This window comes from Haliotis rufescens, unplaced genomic scaffold (assembly GCF_023055435.1).
Source record: "Haliotis rufescens isolate VD_foot unplaced genomic scaffold, xgHalRufe1.0.p SCAF_4, whole genome shotgun sequence".
Taxonomy (NCBI): Eukaryota; Metazoa; Mollusca; class Gastropoda; order Lepetellida; family Haliotidae; genus Haliotis; species Haliotis rufescens.
This window is the reverse complement of record NW_025964112.1, coordinates 52,854,616-52,861,369: the sequence shown is the minus strand read 5'-3', so window position 1 is coordinate 52,861,369 and position 6,754 is coordinate 52,854,616.

The window sequence follows — 6,754 nt, the reverse complement described above, 5'->3', positions numbered from 1 at the left end:
TCGCTACATGGCTGAAATATTGCAGATGCGACGTTAAATTTTATCTAACTCACTCACCCAGTTACGGTTGTGTATGGAATGAACAAATACAAATTTTCATTTTCATTTATAAATTCCTCCACGTAACGGTAAAAAAATATGTACTTGCAACACTGGCGTGAAGCTGTATATTAATATTTACCCAATACATTTCTGTATTATATAATGTAATTATATTTTAAAATATCTAGACACGCTCTGTCTAGAGCCGCGTCATATCAAAATACGTTAAAAGGTGGTACATATTGTTACCCTGTCTGGTGCTCGGCAATAAGGGGCTAACACAAGGACTGGTCGGCTTGGAGTCAGTATACGCTGTCTGAGTGGGGTATATTCATGAAAAACTGCGGCACAATAAATCGTAATCAGGCCGGACAAGTACAAGCAGCCACACACACACGTGCATGCACGTCGCTATATAAGTGCAATAATCTTGGACGCGACGTTAAACCCCATTTTAATTGCAGTTGGAGTGTCTACTGATATGCCAAGAAATACGAGAATAAATTCACCGTGTAAACTTAAAGAGTTAAAGAGGACTATCATTTTTTTTCTATTCTCAGTTCAGAGAAACAACACCATGCTTCAGCTATGCATGCTGTACATTGCAATTGTAAGGCAGTTGGTCGCACGTGGGACGTCCGTGGTAGATAAATTCCCAATGTCGTACTTCATGCAGACCTTGTTACATTGTGTGTTGTACGTGGATGCTGTGTATTATTAAAATAACTACAAATTGTAAATGTAGCAGTACTATTATGTTAATGGGTATGTATTTAAGACTTGCCCGTGCTGCAATATCACGACGAGGGACACAAATAATTGTAGCCATGTGGGGATTCGAACCTGGTTCTTGTACGTGACGAGCGATTTATTGAGTCATAAGACTACCTATACATTTACCTTTTCATTCAATACTTATACCTGGTATACTGTATGCTCTTCTATTCCTCTTCGGGGGTACGGGAGACCCAGTCGTCTTAGGCACCGCACTTCGCAGAGTTGCGCCACTTGGATACGCCAGAAACGTAGGATCGTGGGTTCGAATCCCGGTTCGCCCCGCTTATGGTTCCAGCACCATCACCTTGCTCGTGGGTTTCACCGAAGTGGTAAACGTCTGGGACCTGCATCATTCGGGCTTTCCTCCCACAATACGTTGACGCGTCGTGATATAACTGGAATACTGTTAAAAGCGGCGGTAAACCCAATTCACTCACTCACTCACTCACTCTATTTCTCTTCATGCGTCAATGCAGTTTTGTTATGATATCCGATCAATCATTGTGTTTGTTTGTTGTTAAACGCCGCACTCAGCAATATTCAAGCTATATGACGGCGGTTTGTAAATAATCGAGTCTGGACCAGACAATCCAGTGATTGACATCCTGAGCATCGATCGAAATTTGGATACAATGTCAAACATTGTGAGTGAGGGAATATTTTCAGCAAGTTTCAAATTATTTCACTTCAAAATGCCATACAATCGCGTCTTAATTTGCCAAACCACTGATTGATAGCATGGGCACTGACCAAGGGACACATGCACACAGAACCGTGATTCCCATTGCAGTGGTCAAAGCTGTGCTGTCGGACAGTAAACTATTTCATACCAGCTAACTGCAAGTTGTGGGGCATTTTAATGAGGATTCAACCTTAAATCTTTTCCTCTATTTAATCTTCTCTTTACCGTTTTGTTTTGTTCACCAATATTCTAGCTATACGATGTCTGCATTAAACAAGCGGTGATTGATATTATGAACATCTTGCCATGCCGTCGGGTATACGATGACACCAACAAAGTTGCCGAGCCTAACCAACATCTCAATGTATTGTCACAATCACTGGATTGTCTGGTCCAAGCTCCATTATTTACAGATCGCCGTCATATAGCTGTAACTTTGCTGAGTGCGGCGTTAAACAACAAACAAACCTCTTACGACAAGCATTTAATATGAATTCACTGAAAAAGTTAAATATGTATCCCGCAATCGTTTGTGCGTTCACTCGTAAAAGAAACACCTATGTGGATATTGCCGCTGCTTGGTGATCGTAAATATATTGTTTGTTGTTAAACGCCGCACTCATTAGTCCAGCTATGTGACGGCGGTCTGTAAATATCGAGTCTGGACCAGACAATCCAGTGATTGACATCATAAGCATCAGTCTCTAAGCGATTGGGATACGATGACATGCATCAGCCAAGTTAGCAAGCCTAGCCACCCGATCCCGTTAATCACCTCTAACGACAAGCTGAAGACCTATTCTCAACCCGAATCTTCACGGGGAGATCGTAAATATATACCTGACAAATCATTCGAAAAGGGATAACGTTTTTTTTTTCATTACTTAAGATCTTGTGGATTTCTCCTACAAAACTACAACCCTGGCACAATGTATATATTGATCGTGACCCGTGAAGATCCGGGATAGAATAGGTCCTCATCAACCATGCTTGTCGCAAGAGGCGACTAATGGGATCGGGTGGTCAGGCTCGATGACTTGGTTGATGCACGCCAATTGCGTTATTCGATGCTCATGATATTAATCACTGGATTGTCTGGTCAAGACTCGATTATTTACAGACCGCCGTCATATAGCTGGAATATTGTTGAGTGAGGCGTTAAACAAAAAACAAACAAACAACATGAATCGCAATCTGAAAGGCAACTGTGTGTGGGTCTGGCCTTGAAGTGAATCTCGAAGAGTCCCTTTAATATACACTGTTGTTTTCTCGTTGATTTGTTGTCGGGGCGGTCGGGTAGCCTAGTGGTTAAACCGTCGCTCGTACCACCGAAGACCCGGGTTCGATTCCCGACATGGGTACAATGTGTGAAGTCCATTTCTGGTGTCCCCCGCCGTGATATTGCTGGAATATTGCTAAAAGCGGCGTAAAACTATACTCACTCACTCACTGATTTGTTGTCACATAGTGGGTGGAGGAAACAGAATCTCGTGCAGGGGACGACAATAGTACCGCATAGCATCTCAGTTCCGTCCGCTGGGAAATCCTGCTGCTATATATATATAACTTCAATGGTTATGATCCATGCGTATCTCTCATCACGTGACCAGGACGTAAATAGTTTCTTTCCCATCACCATACTATGTACTGTGTATGAGATATCACGCTGATGGACCAGAAGGATGGCCCTGCGGTTAAAGCTCTTGTCAACCCGAACACCCGGGTTCGATTCCGAGTACAATGGGTTAAAGTGAGGCCGTGGTGTAAAATATTCAAAAAGGTGACAAAAAAAACTCATTCCCGTTTGAGCGAGTGAGGTTTCGCGTGGTTAATATTCCAGCAATACCAACATGAGGCTTTACACAGTGTTGCAACGTGTGGAATCCAACCCAGGTTCATGAAAGTTATCGTGGATAATTTGTTTGTTTGTTTGTTGTTTAACGCCGTACTCAGCATGCAGTATTCCTAGCTATATGACGGCGGTCTGGACCAGAAAATCCAGTCATTGGCATCATGAGCATCGATCCACGCAATTGGGATACGATGACATGCATCAACCAAGTCAGCGAGCCTGACCGCCCGATCCCGTTAGTCGCGTTGCTGAAGACATATTCTCACCCGGATCTTCTCGGGTCAAACGTGGATGAGTAATATCCGGAACATTAGCTTTAGGGGCGGTGGGTTAGCCCAGTGGTTGAAGCATGCGCCGAAAATCCGGGTTCGCCACATGGGTACAATGCGTGATATAACTGTAATATTGTAAAAAGCAGCATAAAGCCATACCTAATCAATCTCACTCACTGACTAGTGTCCAGCTGTAAAGCGACACATACAACTAATAAGCTATACACATCTAACCACCCGTGCCACCTCACGATATGAAGAGCTTCTCGTCGATAGTTATCGACATTCAGTACTTATTTCTTATTTGGTTGTTGGGAGTGTGTGTCAAGACTCGATTATTTACAGACCGCCTTCATTCAGCTGGAATATTGCTGAGTGCGGCGTTAAACAGCAAACACACAAATAAAGATACTCTCACTACTAACGAACACCGGGACGCTAGAGACATATTCTGTCTCTGAATCCGGAGTCTAATTTCTCTGTATAAGTCTTTGCCTTGGAACTCGTAGTTTAAATAGATACCTAATACATCAGACTCGGACTCTTCGACAAATGTTAAAATATTTCTTGCACACGGGACTTTTTGCATAAAGGGCGCTATATAACACTGGAAATGTTATAATTTAGAGTGAGAGTCAATATTACGAAAATTATTATAAACATGTTCATATGACCATAACGTTTTTATTTTTATGTAGTTTGTAACTTTCGGAGTGATTAAGTATACATAAAACATACAACCTTTTACCGTAAATGAGAACAAAAGCTTTATTTTTCAAACTTAAACAGGAAATCAAGTTAGGAGTAAGTCCATGGCCCAAGGTGATCTTTTCACCATGGATGTTGTATTTACCATCTGTAAACCCGTGAAGATTCGGGGTAGAATAGGTCTTCAGCAACCCATGCTTGCCGAAAAAGGCGACTTTGCTTGTCGTAAGAGGCGACTAACGGGATCTGGTGGTCAGGCTCGCTGACTTGGTTGGTGCATGTCATCGTATCCCAATTTCGTTGAACGATGCTCATGTTGTCAATCACTGGATTGTCTGGTCCAGACGCGATTATTTACAGACCGCCGTCATATAGCTGGAAAACTAGTGCTGAGTGCGGCGTTAAACAACAAACAATCAAAACTTACTGTCTGTACATCTCAATGTACAGAAATTCAACTGGGCTCAATGGCTGACTCTTGTTCAAATATTTGCAAATATATGAACGTTTTTTCCAACATGTACATTTTGTGTAGCCCCAAATCCAAAACTTATCAATGCTGAATTTAAAAAAAGTCCAATTCTCATTATTGTGAACACGCACATCTGATAACTTGCATACAATTTCTGAATGTGTTTCTTATCTCTTGAATTATACAGAACCAGGTTTTTGTACAAATATTTGTACAAGTATCACTTGTCCCCAACTTTATTTTCATGATTCAAATAAAACTGTCACGATGTAGTGATCTGAAATGCAATGTACTTTTTAACAAACAACACAAATGACTAAAAAAGGTAAATTTTATTTGAAACATATTTCAAACATCTTTGGGAAATTTCAGCAAAACATTGAACACAATTAAATGAAACAACTTAATGATATCATATTTTTGAACACCGGGTTCATTCATATTACTGTAGGGGGCGGTCGGGTAGCCTAGTGGTTAAAGCGTTCGTTAGTCACGCCGAAGACCCGGGTTCCATTCCCGACATGGGTACAATGTATGAAGCCCATTTCAGGTGTTCCCCGCCGTGATATTGCTGGAATATTGCTAAAAGCGGCGTAAAACCATACTCACTCACTCACATTGACACAGGTGTTTTAAAGCAATCCTATTCTGATTCCACCTTATATTAGGATTCCACAAACCACAAGCTAGAAATGCTTTCCATTGGCTGATGCAGTGTCGCTAAAAACGACATGTTATTAATGCCTGATGTGATGAATAGCATTGGCAGTTACACCAAATCTATTGATCAGCTTGATAAAATTCCACCCCGCCCTTTAAACAAAAGGTCTTCGCCGTACGACCACGGGACTCGCACTAAAAACAAAACGGGAGGCGTTGTTGTGCCTGCAGCCGGTAACGTATATAAATAGACAAGACTTCGGTGTATATGCGTTACATGCTGGAGGCCTGTCCGGTCGCCCACGCCTCCCGTTTTCTGTTAGTGCCCCTGTGGTCTGAGTCGCGAGTCCCATATTTTTAACATAGCCTATTGATCAGATCATAGACATTAGACATTATGACGTGTGTGTGTGTGTGCGTGTGTGTGTGTGTGTGACGCGAGTTTCGTAAAATCATTAGGTGACATAGACACAAGATTGCAATAAATTATTTTTATTATCAACTGTATAATGTAGCGGTAGTGGTAAAGTTGTCCTTTACATGTATATTCAAAACTATATCCGTAAGATAAGACCCATGAAGATCCTGGATAGAGTAGGTCTTCAAAAACCCAAGCTTCCCGTAAAAGGCGACTATGCTTGTCGTAAGAGGCGACTGACGAGATCGGGTTGTCAGGCTCGCTGATTTGGTTGATGCATGTCATCGATCCCAATTGCGTGGATCGATGCTCATGATATTAATCACTGGATTGTCTGGTCCAGACTCGATTATTTACAGACCGCCGTCATATATCTGGAATATTGCTGAGTGCGGCGTTAAACAACAAACAAACCAACCGTAAGATAAAAAAAGTCAACATGACGTCAACACTGACACAATGACGTCAACAAATGAATATTACGTCCAAAATGCTGTCAACAAGGGTCTTTGCATTACGTCAACAATGCTGTAGGGCGTGAAGTCAATATGCAGGCATTTTAATAAAGACATGATAATTTGTTGCCGCCGCGTCGATGCTTCCTTCCCATCAACGTTTGCTTGTTACTCAAGCGCTTCGTATGCCATTCGCCCTATAAATCACCCCACTCCAAAAAAGCTCCCTGTCAAATTTCAAGACCAATGTGTAAATTAATCTATCTAAGTGCCCAGGACTTAATTTACATGACTGTCCGTATTCTCTTGTGTATATTGTGCAGTATATTGTTTTAGTTTCATGGACGTTTGAGTTGAGTTTGGTGAGTGCCGCTCGACCTCTAACAAAAAAAATGAACTCGTGTATTGTTATAAGC